General features: G+C 37.5%; 1 protein-coding gene across 1 annotated transcript in view; it reads right to left on the bottom strand.

Moving 5' to 3' along the window:
• Positions 1-25,813, bottom strand: part of chrm3b (cholinergic receptor, muscarinic 3b) — a 104,799-nt gene that overhangs the window by 34,183 nt on the left and 44,803 nt on the right. The window lies entirely within an intron of this gene.

Genomic DNA, 25,813 nt, shown 5'->3' with positions numbered 1-25,813 from the left:
ATTTTATTCCTCTCAAATCATAGGAATTTGCCCATGTTTTATTAATTAAAGTATGACACATTGTACTTTTTATCCATTTGTAGTTACGTTTCATGTTGTGGAATGTCCACGAAACAAGATACTTCCTGTTATCACCAATACCATTATAAACGGTCTATAAACAGTCATTCCCTCCCCAGACTCTCGTTTTTTCTCTCTGTTGAAGTTAATAGCACAGCTTGTCATGTTAGAGAAACCACAAAGTGTGAACTTCTCCGTCCTGAGACTTTCTCGTGTATTTCCTCTCTGTTAACTCTGACTGACACAAAGCGCTGACACTGGAGACTCCTTCCAGAAATGCTAAATTTAAATGTAGGTAAATTGCAAACTTTTTTAAAAATCTGTGTATGTGCCATCTGTGAATTAGTTGTTACTATATAAACTACAATGTTTTAGAACCAACCACACCCACCACAGCCTAAAAACACACTTGAGTCAAATCCATACGTTTTACTGTGTCCTAGTTTAAGTCTGAGGATGATAACCTTCCCACTTTGAGTTTTATGAATCATTTTCTTAGACAAGTGAATTTACTGAAAGGCTCCCAGGAAAGCTAGGTAACCACCTTCATTAAATTCATTCACAATATGTATACATTCATTTTTAATCTTATGCCTAATGTGCTGACAACAGCTCCATTAATGTTTCTTGTCTCGTCACATTGACTATAACGCATTACATCACATGAATCGCGTAAATGTTTGCATCCCTGGATATTACTGTCAGTCGTTTAAGGTTTCTGTCGTAAAACATTTGTCAAATATTAAACTTTAGCAACTTAGCTTACATCGTACCTGGCACTCTTTCACCATTAAACAGTAAAACCTGTTAATGTTTGATTTGATTGGCCATTTCAAACATTTTGACACTGACAAGCGCTGCTAGACAGCCGAGACAGACCACCCTAAAATTGTCATCCTAACAACATACATAGTAGTGCATAATAAAGTGCAGCATCAAAAATATCAAATATTGGTGGGGAGGGGACAATTTGACCATATCTGATTATTAGGGGGGATACGGTTGTTACGGCCCTGTAGCTGTTGTTTGTAGGTTAATGAGGTTACTACTGAAATTGAAGTAGGGAGGGACGACGTTAACCCGTCATGCGCGCAGATAACTGCCTGTTATTTTAAAACCTTCCTCCAGTAACACTAGTAATTGCTACTGTAGAAATAATAATTACTGATCAATGGAATATGTGTGTGGGATTTGATAAGAAGAACCGCTTAAGAGAGGTCCCCTGATCACTGTGGGCCCCTAGACTACAGCCTTGGCTAACCTGTGCATTAATCTGCCCCTGCTTTGCAAGCAGAACTACTGTCAGAACTGCTGTTATCGAAAATTAATCAACACCTTCTGACCAATCGGAATTGAGCACTCAGTGTGCAATAATGAGTTTTCTTTATTCTCATAATACTCCTGTAGTACCATAATTGCTTAAAAATTACACTTGCAATGACTAAATAAAACATTTCACCAAATTAAGCATAATTCAACCATCTGTACAAAGCCTGAATGTAATAAAACAGGATTGAATGTAAAAGAAAACAGGATCAAGGCATGAGTACTGTGTGTGTGTGTGTGTGTGTGTGTGTGTTGACCGGTCATTCTCTGACATTTTCAACATTGTGCTGTTCCCTGCTGTAAAAGCCTTAACGCCAAACACAGCGTTAGCATTTCTGCTGGATTGCTTTTATTCCCAATGTAAATATTAACAAAAGGTGTTCCTGAAATGACAGTTGTTTGAGCAATCTTCATTTATGTACACAGCACTTTTGCGCTGCCATGTTGGGGATTTTGACCGCAGATTATTATAGCACATTATTCTCCAGTGAATCTTTGTACCCCTATAAATGAGACAGTAAAGACGCTCCATCTCTGACAGAGACCCAGGAGAGAAGACAGACAGACAGACAGACAGAGACAGAAAGACAGATGAGATTGCTGATAATCCATGATAGTGAGCTGATCCTTGGAAACATGCTACAGTGTGAAAAGCTCGCTTTCATCAGAATCTGCTCCAAGTGAAGCAGCGAAGCTCAGTACAGACGTAGGCTGCTGACGATGACAGAAAAAAAAGACAAAAAGTCGAGCAAGTCCCATGTGTCTTTCTTTTCTGTGTTCCTTTAGAAGCTGACAGTGAGTCATTATCTCTGTGCGTGCAGTCTGTTCGTTTGGCTTTGTAACAAAGACACACACGTACTCCTGCACAAGCACACAGTTCTACATATACCAGTACACCGCCCTACACACACCCTCTAATACACACAAACACACACACACCTACACCCACACATACACACACGCACACACACACACACACACACCCTGCATGGCTGCCCAATCAATACAGCTAAAGGCATCCCTGGCTGCTACAGAGACTTTGAGAAGTGAAGAAGTCTTGGTTGTTTCACAAAGGGGTCATTATATGATCGAGAGTATCTGTGGAATGATGTGGGAAAATTAACGTGCTATGCATTCTCTATTCCCAATCATAGCTCAAAAAGAAATAAATGTATTTTCGCTGAGGCTTTCTCTCTGCTGCTCTGTTTCAATGCAAAAAGTTCTTTTTTAGTCATGATTGCTCTAAATATTACATTTGTCGCTGCACAGGTTTTTCGATATCTGCACATTTGCTTGCGGTTGTGAAAACAGCTGCACAAAATATATCTGGGGAGAAACTCAAATGCCACCTCCTTATCATCTCAAAATTTTCTTATTTTTGCAAAGTAAAACACTACATCCAGCTTCTCTTTCTACTGCATTTGTGCCTCTTTCACCACCAACACTGCTATTTTCTGTTGATGTCTTCACTTTGACCGGGAGGTTATACCAAACAGCCCATAACAATCCTAATACTCCAAAAATGCACCTTCCAAACCCTATACGCTGCTTTTAAAGTCTAACAGCTTGACTACTATTGTAAAATATGCTGTAATATTTTAAAGGACTGTCATTTAATACACATTAACAAGGACGTATTAAAAGTTTCCTGCTGCCACAGTTTAACCGTTAAAACGGACCTGACAGCACTGCGATTGTATGAATCCTCTCAAAGCCATTCCGTCTCAATATAGTGTCCTAGAAAGATATCCACCGAGTTCTTTTTGAGTAAAATGTTCAGCTGAGGTTCTTTTTAGCTTTCTTCATCTTTCGTTATTTGAAATACTGCCAGCTCTGGCAAATGCTGTGGCCCTATTCAATGAGGGAAGGACTGACAGATGAAAGGCTGTGAAAATGAAAATGCTTTTCAGTCAGAATGGACTTCGAATTTATTTTTCCATAGAATCACTGCAGTGATGAGAACCTGTAATGGCTAAGATAAGTAATACTGAAATTTTAAATGGCTTACGAGACAGTCCAAATGCATGAAAGGTAAATGACATTTCAATTATTGTTTGAACATTATTATTAATCACACAACGTATAATTGCATCTCACACTTCAGTGTACCCCCATAAACTCCAAGGTACCATGGATGTTTATAATATCCAATCCTACACACTGGACACTGGAATGCAGGAAGGTTTCACTGAGGGTACAAATACATAATACAAAATCTAAAACACAATCAGGCAAGCAAAGGATAATCTAAAGTGTAGTCAAATGAACGGGAAAAGGGTCTAGATACGTTCAAGGCTAATAAGAATGAGTATGGCCCAGAAATTACACAACTAGAGAATTAGCAAGACTTTGCTACTGAAACTACTGAAAACCATGAGCTCATATAGATGACATGAGGAAGTGAATAGGAAAATGGGGTCAGAGGTCATGCTAGAACTCAGGAGAGTACGACTTCTGCTAGTGGGAAGGGGTAACATCCTGAGCTGGTGTTACATCTATAATGTAATCTTAGTTTCATCATTTTGCCTTGTTTTCTGTGTAGTTACTAGATAATAAGCCTTCAAGTTCAGAGATGTATACCTCTATAAGAGGTTAAATAAAACTATTCATAAAACTGTATGTAAATAACATGTCACTACCAGTAAAGTAAATGGCAAACACAAAAGTCACTGGATTTAAACGTTCATTTTAAGCCAAACATTGCATTTTGGAATACAGTCGTTTGAATTAGTGAGTTTAGTTACTTAAGCATGACTTCATAATGCATTATTGTTAAACAACCCAGGGCCAGTTCAACAACTATGTGTGGGAAATATGAGGATCATTTGGAAATCAGCTTTGCTCATCAACTGCATGTTCCATAAAGTGATCTGGATACAGTATAGTATCATTATGGCATTGAGAAGAGCCAAAAACTGTGTTCACTGTGTGCTAAGAAAAAAAAACTACATCTTGTAGATGTAATTTTAGATATAGATTACATCTTGTTTTCCATCTCTTGTCGGTGTTAATGGCTATGTTTTACTGGAAACATGAGTGCCAGTTCCACAGACATAACTCCAGGCTCCAGCTGTTAAAGGCTTACCAAAGTTAAAGCACTCATAATAAAATCCAAACCTGTAGCTGCCTAGCCATGCATTTACATAAACGAGGAATGACTGTTACTACTTCCCCAACAGACCTATAAAATTCTCATTACATGTCATTTTGGAGCATAAACCAATGCTTTGTAAGGTGGCGTGTGCACATTTTGGTCCCACAGAGTAGTCCAGTAGTGCAATAACTAGAGGTGAAGCACATTTTTACCTCCTTACAACACTCTCATATACAGGCTTCCTCCTACTCACTGCTCCATATGGTGAACAGGAGTGTAGCTCTAGCTGGATGGTATTATATAGTCTCTACATGACCAGGACTCCTACCGAGCCTCCACATGGCACCACATATGCAGTTACTGAACATCCTGTGAGTCTCTAATATGGCAAGGAGTCTCAGATTAGCAGGGGGTTATGGGACTGAGTGACAGTACTAAGGCTCTTTATCAAATGGAACGAAATATGACACTCAGAGAGAAACCAAACCTTTTCACCATTTTGGCTTTAACACATGAACTCGGAGGACATTTATCATAAGGCAGTTTTGACACTGGGTATAATCAATTTATTAAAAGACACTTTCCTTTCGTGTACAGTTGAACCATCCAATAAAACGTCCAAAATGTGATGTCCTCAGCTCGACATGGGTTGACATTTTCCATTACGTTACTCGACAATGACTGAAATAAAAGGTGGCATTTTTTTCAAATCATCTCCCAAGTTAGTAGCGTTGCCAGGAAATGTTGCTCTCAGCAATGTTGCATCCTTTAATATCTCAAAATACATCCATATGTCAGACGGTATTTTCCTGTCGTGGCGGCAGACATGACAGTTTCACTCACAGTGTGTATTATATAGTGGCATTCAGGTTGGGGAATTACTCACAGTCATAGATTATACTGTACATGCTATTTATCCTGTAATGTATGTAAATCATGAATTGGGTTCAATCATCCATGAACTTGTGGTTAGAATCAGAAGTGGGCACTATCATTAAACATAGATCAACATAAAGCACTAGTAAAATCATAAAGAGTATAGTACAGAGTGTAGCCAAAGGTTTGTAGACACCTGATCGTCACACCCACATGTTTATGTGGTTCTTCCGCAAACTGTTGCCATAACGTTGGAACACTATTTTATAGGATGTCTTTGTACGCTGTAGCATTGCAACTTCCTTCACTGGAACTAAGAGGCCCAAACCTGTTCCAGCATGATAAGGCCCCTGTCCACAAAGCGAGCTCCATGAAGACATGGTTTGCCAAGGCTGGAGTGGAAGAACTCGAGTGGCCTGCATAGAGCCCTGACCTCAACCCCACTGAACACCTTCGGGATTGGAACTCCAACTGCACCCCAGGCCTCCTCGCCCAACATCAGTGCTTTACCTCACTAATGGTTTTGTGGCTGAATGAGTAAATCCCCACAGCCATGCTCTACTATCAAGTGAAAATCTAGGCTCAGTGGTTAAGGTCTGTTCTAATGATCAGAAGGTCACGAGTTCAAGTCCCATTACTGCCAAGCTGCCAATGTTGGGCCCTTTAGCAAAGCCCTTAACTGTTTCTGCTCCAATGGGACCATATGGCTCCAACAACAGTTTTGCTACAATGGCTACAATTGCTATGATAGCTTTAGGACTTCAATTGCCACGAACGGGTTTGAACTCAAGTCTCCATCAATGAATAGTTGATGTCTTCAACAAAATAGACTTCACGTAAAAACTATAATGAATTATATATAATTTTTTAATTTATAATTGCACTATCCGTTGCACCCAGATGAAGATGGGTTCCCTTTTGAGTCTGGTTCCTCTCAAGGTTTCTTCCTCATATCGCCTCAGTGAGTTTTTCCTTGCCACTGTCGCCTCTGGCTTGCACGTTAGGGATAAATTTATACATTTAAAATTTATATCCTGAATTTATATATTACTGTAAAGCTGCTTTGTGACAAAGTACATCGTTAAAAGCGCAAATAAAATTGAATTGATTTGAACATGAAAAATATTTCACTATACTGTACATGTATATATGACAATGAAAAGCTTTCTTATCTTCTCAGTGAGACAAAAGATGGAGAGAGTAATCTGTCACTCTTAAATTGTCCAATTTGAAATGAGTTCCGATAGCATCACCATTCGAGCTAAGCTACAGACTGTCATAAAGACCTAATCAAACAATCTCAGCCTGGCCAAAACATCCCTGTCCTTAATACTTTACTTCCTACGATGATCATTTAAGTGATTTATTTATAACAATCACCATATCAGCCACTTGTTCAGGAAGCGTTTAAAATAAACAGGATCATGCCTGATGCGTGGACTGCATCACGAATCCTGGACTGGCCTGTGAATCACAGGATGCCAAGAGCAGATGCCTGTTGGTGGAGGAAAGCGGGCAGGCGAATATATTTTTTTTTTACAATGTGTCACGGCATCGCACTCAAATGCACCACAGAGACACATTCAGCACTCATCAGAGACAGAGAGCGAGAGTATAAAAGAAAAAGAGTGAGAGGCAGATAGATATGCACACAGGCAGTGGGAGAGAGGAGAGAAAAGAAAAAGCACCTCGGAGACAGACACCTAGGAGTACAACTCATCAGGCATGTTAGACCATTTTCATTGTCACATGACCTGTCACTATGCCCAGCCTGTTAGTGAGCACTATATATGTGCCAGTATGTGTGAATGAGAGACACTGTGAGATCCTGTAGCTGGTAGAATACACTTGTTCAAAAAGACACTGATATGCTCACATCCCTGTACAGATGGCTGCAACAAAACTCACATAAGGCACAATTAAATATACAGCACTTGCACTGAACATAATCGCTATTTCTAGAAACCGTCCTGATCGTTAAGCATTAAGCTGTATTCTTTTGGAAGTGGAGAACATATAAAATGCAAATTTAGAAAGTTGAAGTTCTAGCTATAGCCAAAAAGAAGGGTTATGCATAGAGGAATTGATTTGCAATTTTTTTTTTTATTAATACAAAAATGGTTCTGTATTTAAAAAAGTCCTCTTATCTGGGCGTGGACAATCTTTAGGAGATAACACCCAACAAACTAACAGAGAATAACAGAATTACAATGAAACATTTCTGTACTCCGCTTGAACTTTACTACATTTTGTAGTATCACAACCTAGAACTGAAAAGGAAATAATCAGGATTATATATCAAGGAATCCACACAAAATAGCTCATAATATTGGAAAAAAAAATCATTGTAGCTTTAAGTTGTGATTGCATTGTATGGATGGTGTGAAACCGCTATATTAGGTCTGGTGCAACTAGTTATCATCAGAAATTACATAATAAGTCCATCTGTGTGCAATTAAAGTGTCACATGATCTCAATATAAATACACTGCTCTGGAAAAGTATTAATCAGGGTTTGATTATTAAAAAATCTATACTGTATATCCTACATCCCCCAAAAAGCACAAAAGTCAGTGAGTGGGTAAGAAGGGAATTAGCAAGAGAAGCCACCAAGAGACTATAGGCAATTCTCAGCATGACGCTAACACCACCATGCTTCACTGTGGGGATGGTGTCCTATGGGTGAAAAGCAGTGTTGACCATAAGACCAACTTTTTTCCTCATATTCGCCTTTTGGCAAACTTCAAATGGGAGTTCATATAGTTCACCACTCCCAGCATTGTGGAGTGTCCAGGTTATGGTTATCTTGTGAACAGCACCTCCCATCTGAGATGTAGATCACTCCTTTTAGAGATACCCTGGGTCTCTTGAATTCCCAACAATTTTAAGAGGTTCCACAAAAATATGGCATTTATCATTTAGGAATTACAGCCTTTTCAACAAAGTTTCAACAACATTTCCTGGAGATGCTTTGCCAGGCCTTCACTGCAGCCACCTTCAGTTGCTGCTTGTTTGTGGGTCTTTCTGCCTTCAGTCTTGTCTTCAGTAAGTGAAAAGCATGCTCTATTGGGTTGAGATCAGGTGACTGACTTGGCCATTTAAGAATATTCCATTTCTTTGCCTTCAAAAAGTCTTGAGTTGCTTTCGCAGTATGTTTAGGGTCATTATCCACCTGCACTGTGAAGCGGGTCTCTTGAATTCCCAACAATAAGATCAATATCATTCATTTTTTAACATTCTAACATCCTAATTTTAGATATTTTTATAAAATACACTGCCTCCAGATGTCACATGCTATAACCGGTCATGCCACACTGGTCCACATTAAGCTTGCCTTGCCTGAATCCAAACCAACAAAAGCAAGCACCATGACCACTCCTATTCACCTTCCCCCAACCCCCCACTGTGGCCATCCACCTGGAGACTAAAGATATACCTGTTATCATCTCAGCTGCTTTGAGCTCTCTAGGCATCCAGTCGTGATGCACGACGAGCTTCACTCCACCCAGCTGACTTATCTACCACTGCACAAGGCTGATCTCAGGTCAGAGGCTAAAGAGAACCTTTTTTCACACAAAATCTGGAGCCGTCATGAGGGAGAGTTCCATAGACGCCAGATAAAACCGCAGCTGCTATGAGCATTTCAGGTTTTATTTTTGCCTCTGGGGCATTATAAAAAGATAACCAAGAGCGAGAGAAAGAAAGGCTTGTGCATAGTTTATATCTTATTTAACAGACGCCCTTTGACATTTAATTGCCCAGCAAGAGACTACAGCACACCACCAGCAGTACCCAAAAAGCCATCCCCATTTCCCAAATGTGTTCTGGTTTTCATCCATCCATTTCTGTACTGCTTGTCCTACACAGGGTCACAAGGAGCCTGGAGTCTATCCCAGGGGACTCAGAGCACAAGGTAGGGGACATGCTGGACAGGGTACCAGTCCACTGCAGGGCACAATCACACACAGTACAGACAATACAGTACGGGGCAGGAAACCAGAATACCCAGAGGGATTCAAGCCCCCTACCCCGGAGGTGTAAGGCAACAGTGCTAACCACTAAGCCACCGGGCCCCTGTACTGGCTTTCAGAGGATCTGAAATTGTTTAGAGTGATATGCAGGAGACATTTTTGTATCTATCTTTCTACTGAACTTACCTCTGCTCTCAGCTTAGAAGGCACCCATGACTGCTCACCTTGATAAAATTCCTATCATCCCCTGTAGCAGCATGCTGCAAAGTGGCCTTGCATCTGAAGTTCTTCCCACTCAGGGATTTAAATAAATGACAGCAGGAAAAGGCCTAAGGCTGTACGGCATCAGAGCTACTCCCTCATCAGCCCTGTCAGATGGAAAGAAACCACCACACCGCTACTTTAAGGGTGAGAGTGTGCAGACATTTTCTTTTTTGTAAAAAAGCACTTCAGTCTCTCACCAGAGACACTCCTTCAATTTCTACAGTTCTCAAGAGGCCAGCCATCTTTTACCCCCCACATCTTTCCTTCCACACCAAAGGAAAAGAGCAGAAGCCTGGCAGAAACTGGCCAAATGCTTCAATAAAAATCATATTTCTGCTGAACACATTGCACTCATGTGGGTGGACTGCTTTAAATTATATAATGCCATGCTAGTTGATTAGTGGTTAGATTTCTATGCTAGTGACCGGAAGGTTGTGTGTTTAAATTCCAGGATTTCTGCAAGATTTTTAACTCCAAAATGCCTGGTTATGTATTGGACACTGATTCACATTTACAGTAGTTGAGTAATTCACAGTAATTGAGATAAGTGTCTCTTGAATAAATGTAAATGAAAAACAGGGAGCAAACTGTTGCTGTAATCTTCAAAATATTACACCTCCTACTAATATTTAACCATGAGAATATGCAATTATAATATTATAGATATGTCATCAGTTCTCACAATACTTTGCGAAGTGTCTCATTATGTGTAGAAGCTAAAAATCAGTGAGACAGTTTACAAGTTACAGGTCTGGTCATGTGACCTTTCAGGGAAAATGCAGATAAATATTCAAAATTGGGCCTGGGAAAACCCTTCATATTCTGATTTTTTTTTTTTTGCATTTTCTACTACATATAGTTCTGTAAACTACAGACTTATCTGAACAGAAATTTGTTTTTCTTTTGCATGTAACTTTATAAATCTGGTAACCCAAAAAACGAGTGAAAACAGAAAAATTAGCATTTATAGATTCCATTCCAACCTCAGCGCCAGCGCCGCACACCACAGATATTTTGACAGCCAGTATCTGATTACAAACTGAAGTTTTACAGCACGAAGCTATAGATCAACTTGATCAAAGTGTGACATTCACTGTGTGAGAAGATCAGACTTTACTGCTGCGTTTGTTAAACTCGCTACTTACACAACATGACCTTTGCGGGAAAATAGCCTAGGCAAGATTAAAAAGAAAATAAAAACAATATCTTTATGGTTTATTAAAGTTAAGGTGTGAAAGTATGTGATAGGCAGTAAAAATCAGTTTTGGCCAAAGACAAAATCAGGTTTTGGTGTAAAAATTTAAATTTATATGTGAGATATATATATATATATATATATATATATATATATATATATATATATATATATATATATATATACATATATATACACTTTAATAAAGAGAGTCTAACGTTATGGATGGGATATCTACTAAACGAACTGTAGAAATCACAAGATTGTCTGATTAACTTTATAGATGAGATTAAGTAAAATGGTGGTTTGGGAATTCCCTTATATTTAGATCTCCAAAACTATCGCATCACAAAACTCACTGTGAGTGAGCACTGAGATGATCTTAACTTTACAATGTTGTAGGAAGTGGAATGAAGTGAGCAGTTTAAATGAGATGATTTCCTATATGTACTTTATTTTTTCATGGTGAGATACATATTTGCATGGAATTGCACTACTATAAACCTATATTAGAGATAAACAACTCCAGTCCTGAAAGGTCATCTCACTGTTTGATGTTTTCCATGATTTAATATACCTGATTCAACTAATGATAAGTCAAAGCTTGTGTCAAAGTGTTAATGACTACTTGGTTGCAATGGTCAAAAAAGATACAAAGGGTAATGTTTAAGGTTGTAGTTTAGTTATTAACTATGACTTTTTAAGACTTAATCTTTTTTGGAAATTCAACACAACTGATCTTGGGGATTCCTAGGATTTTTTGGGGGGGTTGCTGGAACTGGAGTTTTCCCTCTAAACTGTATAATGCTGACTTCACTGAAAAAAAGTTTAGCTTAACTCAGGAGTGACGTTATTTTGTAAAAGTTATCACTCCAGTTATCCATAATTTCACAGCTTGTACGTTTTAAAATGAATCTGTGAAGCACAAAAATCCCATCGGTGGCTCACATGCACTTTCCACTGCATGCTCAATCAGACCCACACTATCAGATTTCCCTCTGCTAATGACTCCATCATTCCTGTTGGAAATTTGAGTGCGATGAAAATTACTGAAACAAAGAGATGAAAAGAGATATGCAATTAAAATCTAATTCGAGAATATCTGACAAAAAAAAAAAAGACTCGTATCGATTCGCCCCGTCGTTTGTCATTCCTTTACACTTGGTACTTGGATTTTTGTGCCAATTTAAACAGCTGGTTTCTGATCCAGAGAAACCTCTCCTTATACAGTTACCTACCTCACGCACATGAATTCCAGCTTCACTAAAGCTGTGGTTCTTGTTTCATGACACACACCCATTATTTTGTTTCATTCTGCCTATACAACGGACGTCTGTTTCCTGATCAGTAACACTGGCAAAGTGTGACCAGTTTGCGTCTTAAACCCCCATACACATTTTGAGTTTTATTTGAGAATAAGATTGTGAAATTACACATTTATTGGAATGGTCACAGTGAGTAATTATTAAAGGAGGACTTTTGGGCTTTTTCAGTACTGATAGTCATAGTCCAAAACAGGCCTTGAGGCCATTGCTTATCCATCCATTCGTTATCCAGAAAACAGACAAGTCCAAATCTCAAATCCACAAACTACATGACCAAGAACCTGAAAAGGGGAAATAAAGATGAGGACTGAGATTCACAAGGTGGTGTCTGAAGACCTCCTGGAGGCCTGTGATTTATAATATGACCTGTACTCTGATATATTACAGACATCACTTAATTAAATATGCATTGATATTTCAGACTAAATTAATTAAATAAAATTAAGTGCAGCCATTACATTGCTAATCAAGTCAAAGCATCAATCAAACCAGAATGTGTTAGAGCTCACCCTTGATGGATGAAAGTGACAGTTTAAATTTAAGTTGTACTTTAGCTGACATATTGTTTAAATAAATAAATAAAATTTGCACTACATTTAATTATGTTCACATTTATTTCATTATTATTTATTGTTACATTAAATTTTGTAAAGAAATCACGGCCCTACAGGTACTGGAAAGTCAGTTACAAAGTGTGTGATAAGCACTGTCCTGACATTTCCTTGGCGGTCCAAGTCTACAGGATTAGACAAGTAACCATTACATATTAAATGTCAAGCATAATTGTGTGGTAATAATTATTTAATTATTTATTTATAATTTAATTTATCCATTTTACGAAGGGACAAACTGTGATTGAGTCAATGACAAACAGGATTAAAAGCTTCTCGGTGTGTAAGAGGATAGAAGATCAGGCTCTACTGCTCGGGCTAAAGAGGCTCAGCTTTAATCACCGCTCTACACGTTCTTTTTGCTTCTGCTTGAGTGAATACTATTTGTCACGTGTCTGATGTTTGCCATTTAAAAACAGCCTGTGGCTCCAATGTGGTTTCCTGTGTAAGAGGTACAAGTGAAGCAGTACACCACAAGAACTCAGTGAGTGCTAATAAGGTAAATAAGCATAATAAGGTAAATAAGTACCTGATACATATAAGTCACATGACCAACCAACAGCTCTAAAGTACAAAACTACCAGGAGGCCTGCTGTGTATTATCACATGGCATTGTAAGGAATGAAACATGACAGGGCTGTTATACTTTCATAGTCAGCAACATGGTGGTGTGATACAATTAGGTGTTAGGAATTAAGGAACAACACATTTATCCTTTTATAGTTACATTTAATGTTGTGGAATGTCCGCAAAACAGGTTAGTTGCTGTTATTACTGACATTATTGCAGCTATAAACTGTGTTTTCCTCACCGCTCTCTTTTTTTCTCTCCCTCTTGACATTAATAAGACACCAGCCCGAAGTGCATTAGTTTCATACAACAGCACGGTCTGGAGTGTGTTATTCTGCTTACACCACCACGATTTGCCAACGATTACAAATGTTTCATTTATTAATGTACAAATCGTCATACATTTTACCACTTTATAGTTAGTTTATATTTAATGTTGTAGACGTCCAAGAGACAAACTAGTTCCTGTTCTCACTTATGTTATAGCTGCGATAAACAGACATTCCCTCACCAGCCTCTCTCTTTCTCTCTCAAAAAAATGCAGCTTATCATTTTAACGAGAACCCAGAGAGCGTAAACTCCTCTGTGCTGAAAACTTTCCTTTGCTGATAAACTTAGCAAAGCACCATGACTTTTCCAAAGTGCTTTTCCAAGACCCCTTCCATAAACGTTAAATAAATGTCTCCTAACAAAAAACACCACCACATCAACGATTATACGTTTTACTTTGTTAAAAAACAGCACGTTTCTGTTGTACAAGTCCCTGTGTATGAGCTGTTGCTATAGAAACAATAGTGTATCAGAACTAGCGCATTAATATTAACCTATTTTTCATGTTACAGCCGGAACTACTTTCCGAGCCGTGCTGTTTAAATAAAAATAATGCACACCTTCTGACCAATCAGATTGGAGCATTGTTATAAATAAGTATAGAAATTGATTTTTTTATAAAGTTCCTAATGTTTTGCTGGCCAAAGTTGCATTGTAGGGTTTTTTTCTGAAGTATTTAAATGTGTTGGTTTCTTAATTAGAACATTGTTTTTGCTGCCAAGAACGCTGTAAAGAAATTTATGCTGACTGTGGCTGTGGTTCCACTTCACCGGGTTAATAACAACTCAGCAAATGCAGTTTGCACAAATCTGATGAGCTCCACAGCACAAGGGCAGCACAGTACACGCCTGGATTAACATATCTACAGTATACACACTGATGGTGGAGCTAAAGTCACACACCGTGTCTTGCAGAAAGTATCTGATGGCTTAGCAACAAGTCTTCTTGTGGATTTGCACACAGACGTTTCTATGTCTCAGTGGGTCTTCCAACCAAAGAGCCTGTATTTTTTTTTTTATCACACCTCATTTAATCCATCTCCTAATTATGAAACTTGCTAGAATCTGGTGCATTAGAGCAGGGAAATCACAAATTACCACTATCGAACTTATGCCCAAGATACACTGCCAACTTCCTGAGGCACTAATCAATGTGCTACAGTCAGTGATCAATTATTAAAATATTTTCAGTAAGGATCGCCATTTCTTTTGAGGTTGGTTTTCATTTAATAATTTAAACTGCAACTGTGCTTCTTAAAAAAAAAAAAAAAAACAAGTTTTAAGATATTGCTGGTGTGGTACTGTAACTAGAGCATCTGTGTGTATAAAGTAAATCTACAGCCATTTATGGATTTATGTTTCTCATCAGAATTTAATTTATTACAGTAGTCTTGCATTGCCACAGAGCGTTACAGTTTATACATTTCATTAGCTGAAGCGATGTCTTTTTAGATTATTTTTTAATTTTTAAATTGCTCTGAAAACAAATATGAATTTCACAAGAATTTCACCTATAGTTATATACCTATAGTCCCCCCATCCCTCCACCCCCTCTTTTTAGGTAAAAAAGAAGAAGAAGAAGAAAAAAAAGAAGAAAAAAAAATGTTCAATTGATTCATTCTAAAAAAAAAATTGGTATATTGAACAACCCAATACATGATACAAAATGAACAGTTTTGCAGAGAATACAGAAGAGCTTGGAGGCAGTTATAAAGGCAATGAGTGGCAAAACAAGTTCATTACAAGTTCAGTGTTAAAAACATACACTATTTAGTTACTTTCTGTTACTTGTGATAATGAAGGGACATCTTTTAAAACTATTGCCTTAGGTGTTATATTAATTATTATTATTGCTATTAAAACTATTGCCTTATGTGTTATATTTATTATTATTATTGCTATTAAGAACATTGTTTTTTCATTTCATCTTAAAACTTTTTTGCACTTAACTGCAGCAAGACCAAGATTAAAAAAAAAAAGAAAAAAAAAGAAAAGAAAAACCCTCAAAAGTACTGCTTTATTATCACCAAATAACATTCGCTGGGTTTTATACTTTTTAATTTAAAAAAAAAATCAGTAATAGTGATATCACATACTAATGTTAATCTGAAGCAGGTGGAACAGGAGAATAGTAGTTAGTAGATAAAAGAGATTTTTTTTTTTTTTAATTTAAATGAGCTCCGATTGGAGTGCACAAGCCAAATGACAAAAATTGTCACTGTTTAATTACTATGGCAGCTAATGTATTACTGGTTGGAGACAGGACCACTATACATGTACACATACACACATACATATTTTCCAAAATATGAAATCCTATCTGGTGAATTGATGTACTGTATTGAACCACTGGCCGTGGCACAAATCAGCAGAACTGAGAACACTGGAGAAAGTTAGAGGATCGTACCTTCTTTGGTAATTCCATTACGTGCTCCTGAAATACAGTCTGCAAAGATATTACTTGTCCTTAAAAGTCCTTAAACATCAGCAATGTGATGAACAGGGAGCAATCAGAACATAGTTTATCCCTTTGAGACTAAAATACCAGAATAAAGAAATTCTTCATAACACCACTGTTCACTGCCTTTTTCCCTGTGAGGCTAAGTCAATAAGGACAAGCCTTCATTTGTCAGAGCGTGTCATTCCCTTTTCACTTTGTCATGAATCTAATGTGCAGATTTTAGAGAAAACTATTCCTTGCACAGTGCTTGAACCTACTGCATCTTTTTATATAGACAACAATCTGCGATCTTTGATGACATCACATTTACAAATTCTAATTGGCTCTAGTTGTGTAAAATCAATGGCAAGATGTACCTTTTGTCACCAAAATGTCCTTGTAGATGTAACCTATAAATATCTAACTGATATTTTACATGGCATATGTCTACTCACACATACACACACACACACACACACACACAAACACACACATATGCACACATATGCACATACACAACATAAAAGTAATTCAAGCTTGCATACTAAGATATGAAATAAGAGCACTTAAGCGATTAAGTAAACAAGATTAATGATGTGACATGCTAAACTCCTAAAGTGACTAATCATGTAGCCCTAGCCCTAAAAGTCTAATAGAACAAAACTAAAAATGTCCTTCAGAATGAAAATCAATAACTTAATTTACAAACACAGACTGTTAATGTTCCACCAAACAAAACCTGTATTAAACATTAATTATACAGGTGCATTATAGGGTATTGTGGTATAATCCTATTTACTATTCAAGGTACAGAGGAGTTACAAAGTGTCTTAGTAAGGCTTTGGGCCACCACAAGCCACCAGAATGGGTGGAGTCATCCTTGAAGACCACGCCCATCATGATAGAAATGTTTCATCATAAATGTGATGGATAAATGTGATAAAGAATGTGATTCATAAGAACTTTCAGTGATGCTACTACTTAGGGGAGCCAAACCACGGCCAAAAAAAAAAAAAGCCAGTGCCACCAGTAGTTTTAGCTTTTCACATGCTGACCTTCTGCATTTACGATTTCTTTGAACAGGTATACGGTCTGATTCTTTATTACTTACTGATTCAAAGGTGATCAGTAGACATACAGTGATTCTCATGGTTCTGACAATATATTTTCTTACAGTAAAAGAAACACAAACAAGGTAAACAAATCAATGAACCACTAAGCTCTCATACTTCTCTCATGACTGCATTTCTATGAAAAGTAATAAAGGTTAAGCTTGGGGTGTACCATTCCTTCCGTATAAAATCAAACAAAATCCTACCACATCGCACTCACTCATTCAATTTCATACAGATTTCTCATGAGATCAGGTTGCAATAAACATACACAGACATTGGTTAATAAACATAGACAAACATATTGGAAAATAACGACAAGGGACCTCATTTATCAAGCTGGAGATGAACAAATTTATGCATAAATTGTTCACAGGAAACTTACTTCAGGAAAACGTTCGTATCCTACAAGGGGTCATAAATTTGTAGATTTACATATGAGGAGACTCACTAATGTGAACGTCAACTGATAGGCTTCAAATCGTATAACTGGCGACGAGCTTAAATCGCTTATTTATTTTAACTGCAAGCATAAATTTAACCAAATTTTAATGATACTTGATCGTTTCATATTAATGAAGAATGCATTCCAAAACAAATCCATAAACTAAGACACATAAGGCTACTGTAGTGATTAAATTAGGGCAAAAGTAATGGCACCCTATACAAGGAGGAATCGTTGGTGTGTGTCTGTGTTAGCTAACACGCTGCAGTGGCTGAGCTGCATTACTGAAAGATTTAGCACACTCTGAAAAAATACATGCTTTTTAACCATTTAGTTGTCATTTTGTCACTTTCAGTTCTCTGTGAGCTTTGCCATTTATGGACTTCTGTAAACATCACTAAAATGAACACATCTGGTAATTTACAGGTGATTAGCATTTACAGGTGATTAGCATTGATATATTGAGTATGAAGAAAATCAAATTTTATATAGGTCTGGCCTACAAACACATTTACAAACAATTTTACTAAAAGACTGATAAATGAGGCCCAAGATGAACAGAATTCATTAAAATAATAATAATAATAATAAAAAAAAAACAATAATTAATTTTGCAGTTTCATGGACAGTTCTGGCTCCAGTGCTTTGCTGATTCTGGCATAGATTAGCATAGCCTGTAAAGAACTGATCACATCACTAATACAGGCTATACTAATTAAAGCCAGAGTCATCAAGTCCTCCTTCAGAACACTGTATGTCAGTAACTATTTCGAAGCCAACAAAACAAACCAAAATGTTTTTTTGAATGCTTCTCAAATGAACAAAATGTTTTAAGTGAAATTTGATTGGTTGATGATAAATTATGAAGTTCAGTGATACAAACATGTTTATTTGAAATTAAATCCTGGATGAAGAACTTTCATAACCCTTCTGCCTGGACAGACAGATTCCCATTTGTCTTCAGACAACCGTGCTTATTGACAGTTCTCAGTACTTGGAATGAGAGAGATGCAGGTTTTTTCTACAGATAATGACCTAACGATGAGCCCCAGTTTGTCAATGTGGACCATTTCCTTCTTTATCAAATTACCATGTATATTTGTGTCACCGTTCCCATGGAAACACCATGTGCTTGTGTTTTGGCTTCTGTAACAATCCTGACTCCAGCCCTTGTCATCTCATTGGTTTGTTGCCTGATTGTGTTCACCTGTTCTATGTTTAGTTCTGATTAGTTTGTTTATTTAAACCCTCTTGTGTCAGTGTTTCCCTGTGAAGTCATAGCATACTTTTGTTTCATTAAGTCCTAACCTTGATTTTTCTATGTTTCAAGGTATTTCCTAGTTCTGCATTTTCCTAGTTTAGACGCTTGCCTGTTCTCTTATTTCTGTTTATTGATTTATCTTTAAAAAAAACCTCTGCCTCCCTGTGCTTTGACTCCTGCTATGGAGTTAACCTTGAACTTGCTGAACATTGGTTTTGTATATTGTACACTGATCATTTTATATCCACGATATTTATTGGTGTGTAGTAATTGATGGTTTAGAGGTTTTAGAGGTTTGTTCTTTGATTAGTTAGTCTGTCTGCAAATCAAACAAGCTTCAATGTCTTCATCATCTCAAACCCCAAATTCTCTTTTGACAAACATGTCAACACTATAGTAAAACCATCTTTCATTCATCTCCTAACTGCTAGCATAACTGCTAGAATCCATAAGCCTGTAGCTCAAGCTCTCTTCCATACTTTCATTTCCAGCTTTCATGACTACAGAAACTCTCCCCTTATTGCCATTAGCGCAAACTCCATTCACAGGCTCCAAATCATTCAGAATAGCACTTCTTCTCAAAAAATCCATCCTTCTATACTCTTACAGGCCAAATCACTATCCTATCTTCTAACCTTTGTAGTTTGAGCGATTGAGTCTTTTCTCGAAAAGCACTTCATCTCTGGAACTCCCTTCCTCTAATCGTCAATCTTACTCACTTCTTATCTTCAAAACTGAGCTGATTTCCTAAAGCTGACAATTTAAAGCTCTGCAGCACCTTCCTCCCCAACACTCCTACTTCTTACTACCAATACTGCTGTTATACTTTTCTTCATGATCCTGCTGGGGCAGTTTGCCTAGTGCATCACAGCTACTAACAATGTTTCCTCAATTCTTTTTCTTGTTGAGCAAAATTTAATGTTTTCTGCATGGGAGCATCATCAGAAGTGCCATGCATGTGCACAGCTTAGAGGAAAGTGTGCTACTGGGACAGTTTTTGTAATGCATCAGTGATAGCTTTTCCACTTAAATTATTTTACAGACAGTTGTTTGCTTTAGTTTATAGTCACAATGCTGGTGTGAATACACAACTGCATAGCCTGTATGAATGTTGTAGCCTGTATAAACTGTATAAATGTTCAGCTCTTCTTCAGCCATGCCATATAATCTATCCAGTTTTGTTCTGCTGTCCTGTTTAGTTAGAATTATTATTATTATTATTATTATTATTATTATCATTATTGGTGGTGGTTGTAGGAGTAGGCTTGAAGATTAAACGAATGACAGCTTCCTTTCTGGAATACATCCAATCACCCTAGAACTATTTCCCGAAGCAGAAATTCATTTCAGACTTGTGCTCATTCTCGTCCCTGTAGCATCAGGACCAGTGTGTCCTGTTCTAACTGGGTTTTCTTGTTATCTCTATCTCTCTGTCTGTGTCCTCTCTAATGTACCGAGTACACTCTCACACATCGTCTTTGTGCTGTACACAGGAATCCGTACATGCAGACTGTTCTGAACAGTTGTACACTGAAGCTCATGTTCTTGACTATACACAAAGTTATTTTGCTGAGGCCATAGACAAGCTTTTTGGAGACATTCTGGGAGACACCGGAAATATTCTGATTAAGTGTGTACAAAGTACATAAAATGATCATATCACATTTTGAATGGCACTGATATATTATGGATGCATCTTTTTGGAGAATGGAGCTTTTGCACATCCAATCTTCTTTAAATTCTTTTCCAATTTCATATGTAATCCAGTTGAGTCAAATCCCAAGAAAGTAAGTAATTCCTACATTCCTACAAATGTATGTATTCCTTATCTAAATAAACCATTTTCAAACAAATAAATAAATAAGCAGGGCAGTACACAATTGTCTAGCTTATCCTGTCTTGTGCAGGAAAGGACAGCCTAGAGAAGAGAAGAGAAGAGAAGAGAAATAAAAAGAAGAAAAGTAAAAGGATGAGAGGAGAGACTAAAGAAGAGGAGAAAGATGAAGAGAAGAGAAGAGATGTAAAAACAAGAAAAGTAAAAGGATGAGAGGAGAGACTAAAGAAGAGGAGAAAGATGAAGAGAAGAGAAGAGATGTAAGAAGAAGAAAAGTAAAGGGATTTGAGGGGAGACTAAAGGAGAGGAGAAAGATGAAGAGAAGAGAAGAGAAGAGAAGAGATGTAAAAAGAAGAAAAGTAAAAGGATGAGAGGAGAGACTAAAGAAGAGGAGAAAGATGAAGAGAAGAGAAGAGATGTAAAAACAAGAAAAGTAAAAGGATGAGAGGAGAGACTAAAGAAGAGGAGAAAGATGAAGAGAAGAGAAGAGATGTAAGAAGAAGAAAAGTAAAGGGATGAGAGGAGAGACTAAAGAAGAGGAGAAAGATGAAGAGAAGAGAAGAATGACAGAGAGAGGAATTATGGAGCGAGGTTGCAACGGATCATTCCTTGTCAATGCAGATAGGGTTGTTGTTGCATGTCTCAGATTTTGTTCATTCTTTTTTATTTGTTGCTTGTGACCTAAAACCAGAGTCTGTAAAGTACTTTGGCTAAATTCTAACACTTCTTTTACTCCCCCTGAAAAATATATTTTCTAATATTAAAAAGCTCTCATCTGGGAAGTCCTGTTTAGATTTTAATATCTCCAGAAATAATATTCCAGACCACTTGAAATTTTGCAGACATAAAGGCAAACTTGTTTTCTATTTGTTCCTTTCTTATGGGGTCCTCAAAATGGGAAAAAGTGCAAATGGGAAAATACATTTCATTGAATTTGTGTCAAAATTGAATTTGTGTAAAAATTCAAGGTCTGAAGAACCAAGAGAATTCAAGATATTGACAAAATTACAAAATAAATTGAAAAATCGGTGCTAATTTGACATGCCCTGATGGTGATGTTGGCTCACCAGTAGAATCGTAAGAAATTGGGTGAAATATGTTTTGTCATGCTACAAGATAACAGCCTGTTTTGCCTATAATCGATGTACTCATTTACATAAACTGGACATAGAATATGTATGACCTTATAAAGTGCTACATAAATTAATTCAGCACATTTAAATGTGTTAAATGTCAGCAACCTTCATGTATTTCAATTAAAAAAAAAAACACAGTTCAATCTCAGAACTAGCAAGGGGTTTTATAATGTCTCTTATTGTTGAAGACAAGACTGAACATGACCTACATCAAGATTGTTTCCAAATTCATGCCTGTAATTCCGTTCAGCATCTTGCCTGAGATAAGTTTCCAACATGCTATAAACACTGTAGCACGTTTGTGTGTACCGCCACTGAGCGTGCAGTTCTTCATATCAGAACTTTAACTACTTGGAGCTTGCTTTTACTTTCAGTTACATTTCGGATAATTTTATAACTTGCTGTTTTGTTTAATACCCAGAAAAAGATAATTCAAGTAACTTACCTGAATTAATATGCTGAAGTCTAAGATCCAGTCCAGCAGTTTAACTTATATATGTATAGTTGAATAGACAAAACTAAGGCTCATATCAGGGTAAATTTAAACATGAAGACAACATGGAAGGACCTTGCAGTTTGGAACATAACATGACCTTACTTCATATTTCACACAATTTTTCATGAACTCAGATTTTCGAAGTCAATGAAATGTAGTAGTTTTAGTACAAGCACTGTGACTTTGAGCATTTGTGTTTCACAGAATGAAGGTTGAGACAGATACAGGTGCAGGTAGAGCAGTTTAATGAAAATATGGCAAACAATCCAAAACACTGAGCAAACTCATGGTCAAAAACAGGCAAAAAGTCAGGCGATTGGCAAACAGGATAAACTAGGTCAGGAACTATGAACAGAAACAGGATCAAACCAGAGAAGACAAACACACTGCAAATACGGCTTGGTAACGTCAGAACATACAGTAAGCTCAACGTACACTTTGCAGAGAATGACTGAATGCAAGTCTCTTTTTTGTGTGTGTGTGCTCTGGGTAGTGAAGTCCGAAGAGGCCATATTTGTAGGCCACGATGCTTGCTTGGAGATTGAATTTGTGGATTGCTGTGATGTGACACTGTGTCCATTAAAGTAAGGTCTATTAGCCTCTAATATCGCTCACGTTTGGAAATGTTGCCCTTTTTCCCACGTCTGCCACATTTCATGTGGTCTGGAATAATACTTCTGGAGATATTAAATCCTAAATATGATAAAAATAAAACAGCTAAAAATCCTAAACCCAGACTTTTTATTTAGTTAGATATTATAATTAATATTAATATTAATAATTATATTAAAATAATATTATATTTTTCAAGAGAGTGAATAAATGTGATGATTCAGCCAAAATTCAGCCAAAATACTTTACAGACTTTAGTTTTAGGTTACAAGCAATCTGAGATATGCAACACCAACCCTATCTGCACTGACACGGAATGATTCAAACGCTTTCTGCTGACAGAGGAAACCTTAACAAGTTCAGTAATTTACACTGGCCAGCATCCAAGCAGCCTTTTCTCTGTCCCCATCTGTATTCTTTATTATCATGCAGTGTGTTCACATTACAGCGGAACCACACTGAGGAGTGTGTGTATAGTTCAAGCTTCAGAGATTCCAATATCACACACCTCAGCTACTCAGTTATTCAGCTATTCCATATACACACACACACACACACACAGACACACACACACAAACACACAGGGCAGTGGGGATTAAATCTGAATGCTGGCCAAACACCAAAGTCCTAACAGAGTAATTGGATGTTCACACAGCAAGAATGAAGAAGAAAAACTCAAGTGTCCGTGCCAAACACAGATTTCTGACCTTGAGAGTCAGGAATAAGGGAAGACAAAAGAGAGAGAAGGATGTAAGAGCAAGTGGGGAGCGGCGAGAGAGCTTGGAAAAGAGGGAAGAGGAAAAAAAACAAAATAAAAGCAAAATAAACAAAAGTAAAACACAGCATGGAGCAAATAATGAAACTGAAAATAAGAGAGAGAGACAGAGAGAGAAAGAAAGAGAAAGGAAAATGTGTCAAAGGAGATAATTAAAATGTGAATTGTACAAGCCCTTTAACATTAAAAGACAAAGTTCAGCTTCTTCTCGCCTCTGAGAAATGTTTCTGCATATTTTGGGCCAACCTCAGCGAGAAAGAGAAAGGTTAAACTCCATATAAAACCTATTACCGTACTTTTATTTCTTTCTTTTTCCATTGCATGATGTGATTCCATGTTCGTCCTTCTAGACTCAGGATAAACATGGGATTCAAGACAATTCATAACAAAAATAATAGATCGTTGGTTCTAGACTAGGAAAATACAAGTACACAAGAAGTCTAGGCAAGACGACAAGAAAACTATGGTAAAGAACAGACGGGTACAAGAATCAACTCATCCTCTTTTCGCAGAAAACTGAGTAGTCACACGGTACAAGGAAAGAAGAGGGTAAAAAGAAAACATGGGACAAGGAAAGTCGTTACAAGGAAACAAGGATGCAAGTAAACATGAAAAAAACAGGTACAAGGAAACCACAGCGCAAGAAACAAATTTGTCCTCTTTATCCAGAAATTTCATTACTTACAAGGAAACAATAAGGTTACAAGAAACATGTCACACCTTTACAAGGGTCCAAGAAAGCATGGAAACAGGTACAAAGAAGCCAAGGTAAGAATGATGCAAGAAACTATGGAAACAAACATACAAGGAAACAAGGGTGCAAATAAATAAGAAAGCCAAGGAAATAAACAAGGGTACCACAGATGATAGGAATGACCACAAGTATTCACAAGAGACAAAAACAGTCCATCATGATCACACAGATTTGTGATTGAACATTTTAAATATTTAAATATGTATTCATTGTATGTTTCTTGTATGTTCATCAAATACATTTCACACTGAAGCTGTGTAAAAAGCAATAAAGAACAAATGTTTGTGAATTGTCACCATGGCATTTTGATAGAGAAGTGCAGTCTGACTGGTTACACTGGGAACTCCAGTTATTTCAGACTGGAGTGCTCACGTCACCATTTAAACACAACACACTGAGCAGAAACAAGGACACAAGACCTGAATGCTAACTGTCAAAATGTTGCAGCTTTGCTAAAAGTTTTTTTCTAAAAGTGAAAATACAATACGCCATGTAGAATTATGGTGAGCTCAAATTCGCCCACTTTCCTCAGGAATTCATGATACATGATTCAAGGCTATAAACAAGAAATGGCATGCATCAGAGGTCACTGTTGATTGGGGGTGTTTCATGTTACAGTAAAAACATGATGAAAATAAAAATCCTGTTGCCTGCATGACCTCTCTGGATCAGCACACAAAGACCTGAGACTGAGCAAAAGCAAACTTTCACCACCCATCAAAGCTACTTCAAGGCATTGCTACACAAAGCCATGAGCAAGTGAGAGAGATGTAAGGGTTCGAACTGCTCCCAAAGACCAAAGTGTATTTGCTCGCAAACAAGAAAGCGTATACGGCTTTACCAATCACCAGAGGTCATGCCATGCGTCTCTTTCCTTCTTTAAAATTGAGCTTTACAGAGAGACAAAGACAGAAGGGCACAGGTCTATTGAGGTGACGGAGAAGAGAGAAATGGCCTTTCACACATGGCTCAGATGAAGAAAGATGGCATGATAGACACACAAACCCATACACATACACAAGCTTCTGACACATCCTGGTACTGTGAGGTTAAATTGAAAACGAGACCTTTGCTTCTTATTAGTGAGAGTTTTTTTCCAAGCAGCAAGCTGAGCATCTGTGCCCTGGCTTCAGTGTAATAGGAGGAACAGGAGGAACCCAAGTCTCACAAACAGTCCTGGGATTTAAACTCACAACCTAACAAACACAATTGGGCTCGTGAGGCTTTGATCGGATTCTAGATATATATTGCAAGCCATGTAAAGGGGTACCCGAGTGTACCATAAGCTCCTGAGTTGTCCTCTCATTAGATGATAGCAAATTTGATAC

This window comes from Pangasianodon hypophthalmus, chromosome 12 (genome assembly GCF_027358585.1).
Source record: "Pangasianodon hypophthalmus isolate fPanHyp1 chromosome 12, fPanHyp1.pri, whole genome shotgun sequence".
In the NCBI taxonomy this organism is placed as follows: Eukaryota; Metazoa; Chordata; class Actinopteri; order Siluriformes; family Pangasiidae; genus Pangasianodon; species Pangasianodon hypophthalmus.
The sequence above is the reverse complement of the archived record's forward strand: the minus strand, read 5'-3'. Positions and strand labels throughout refer to the sequence as shown.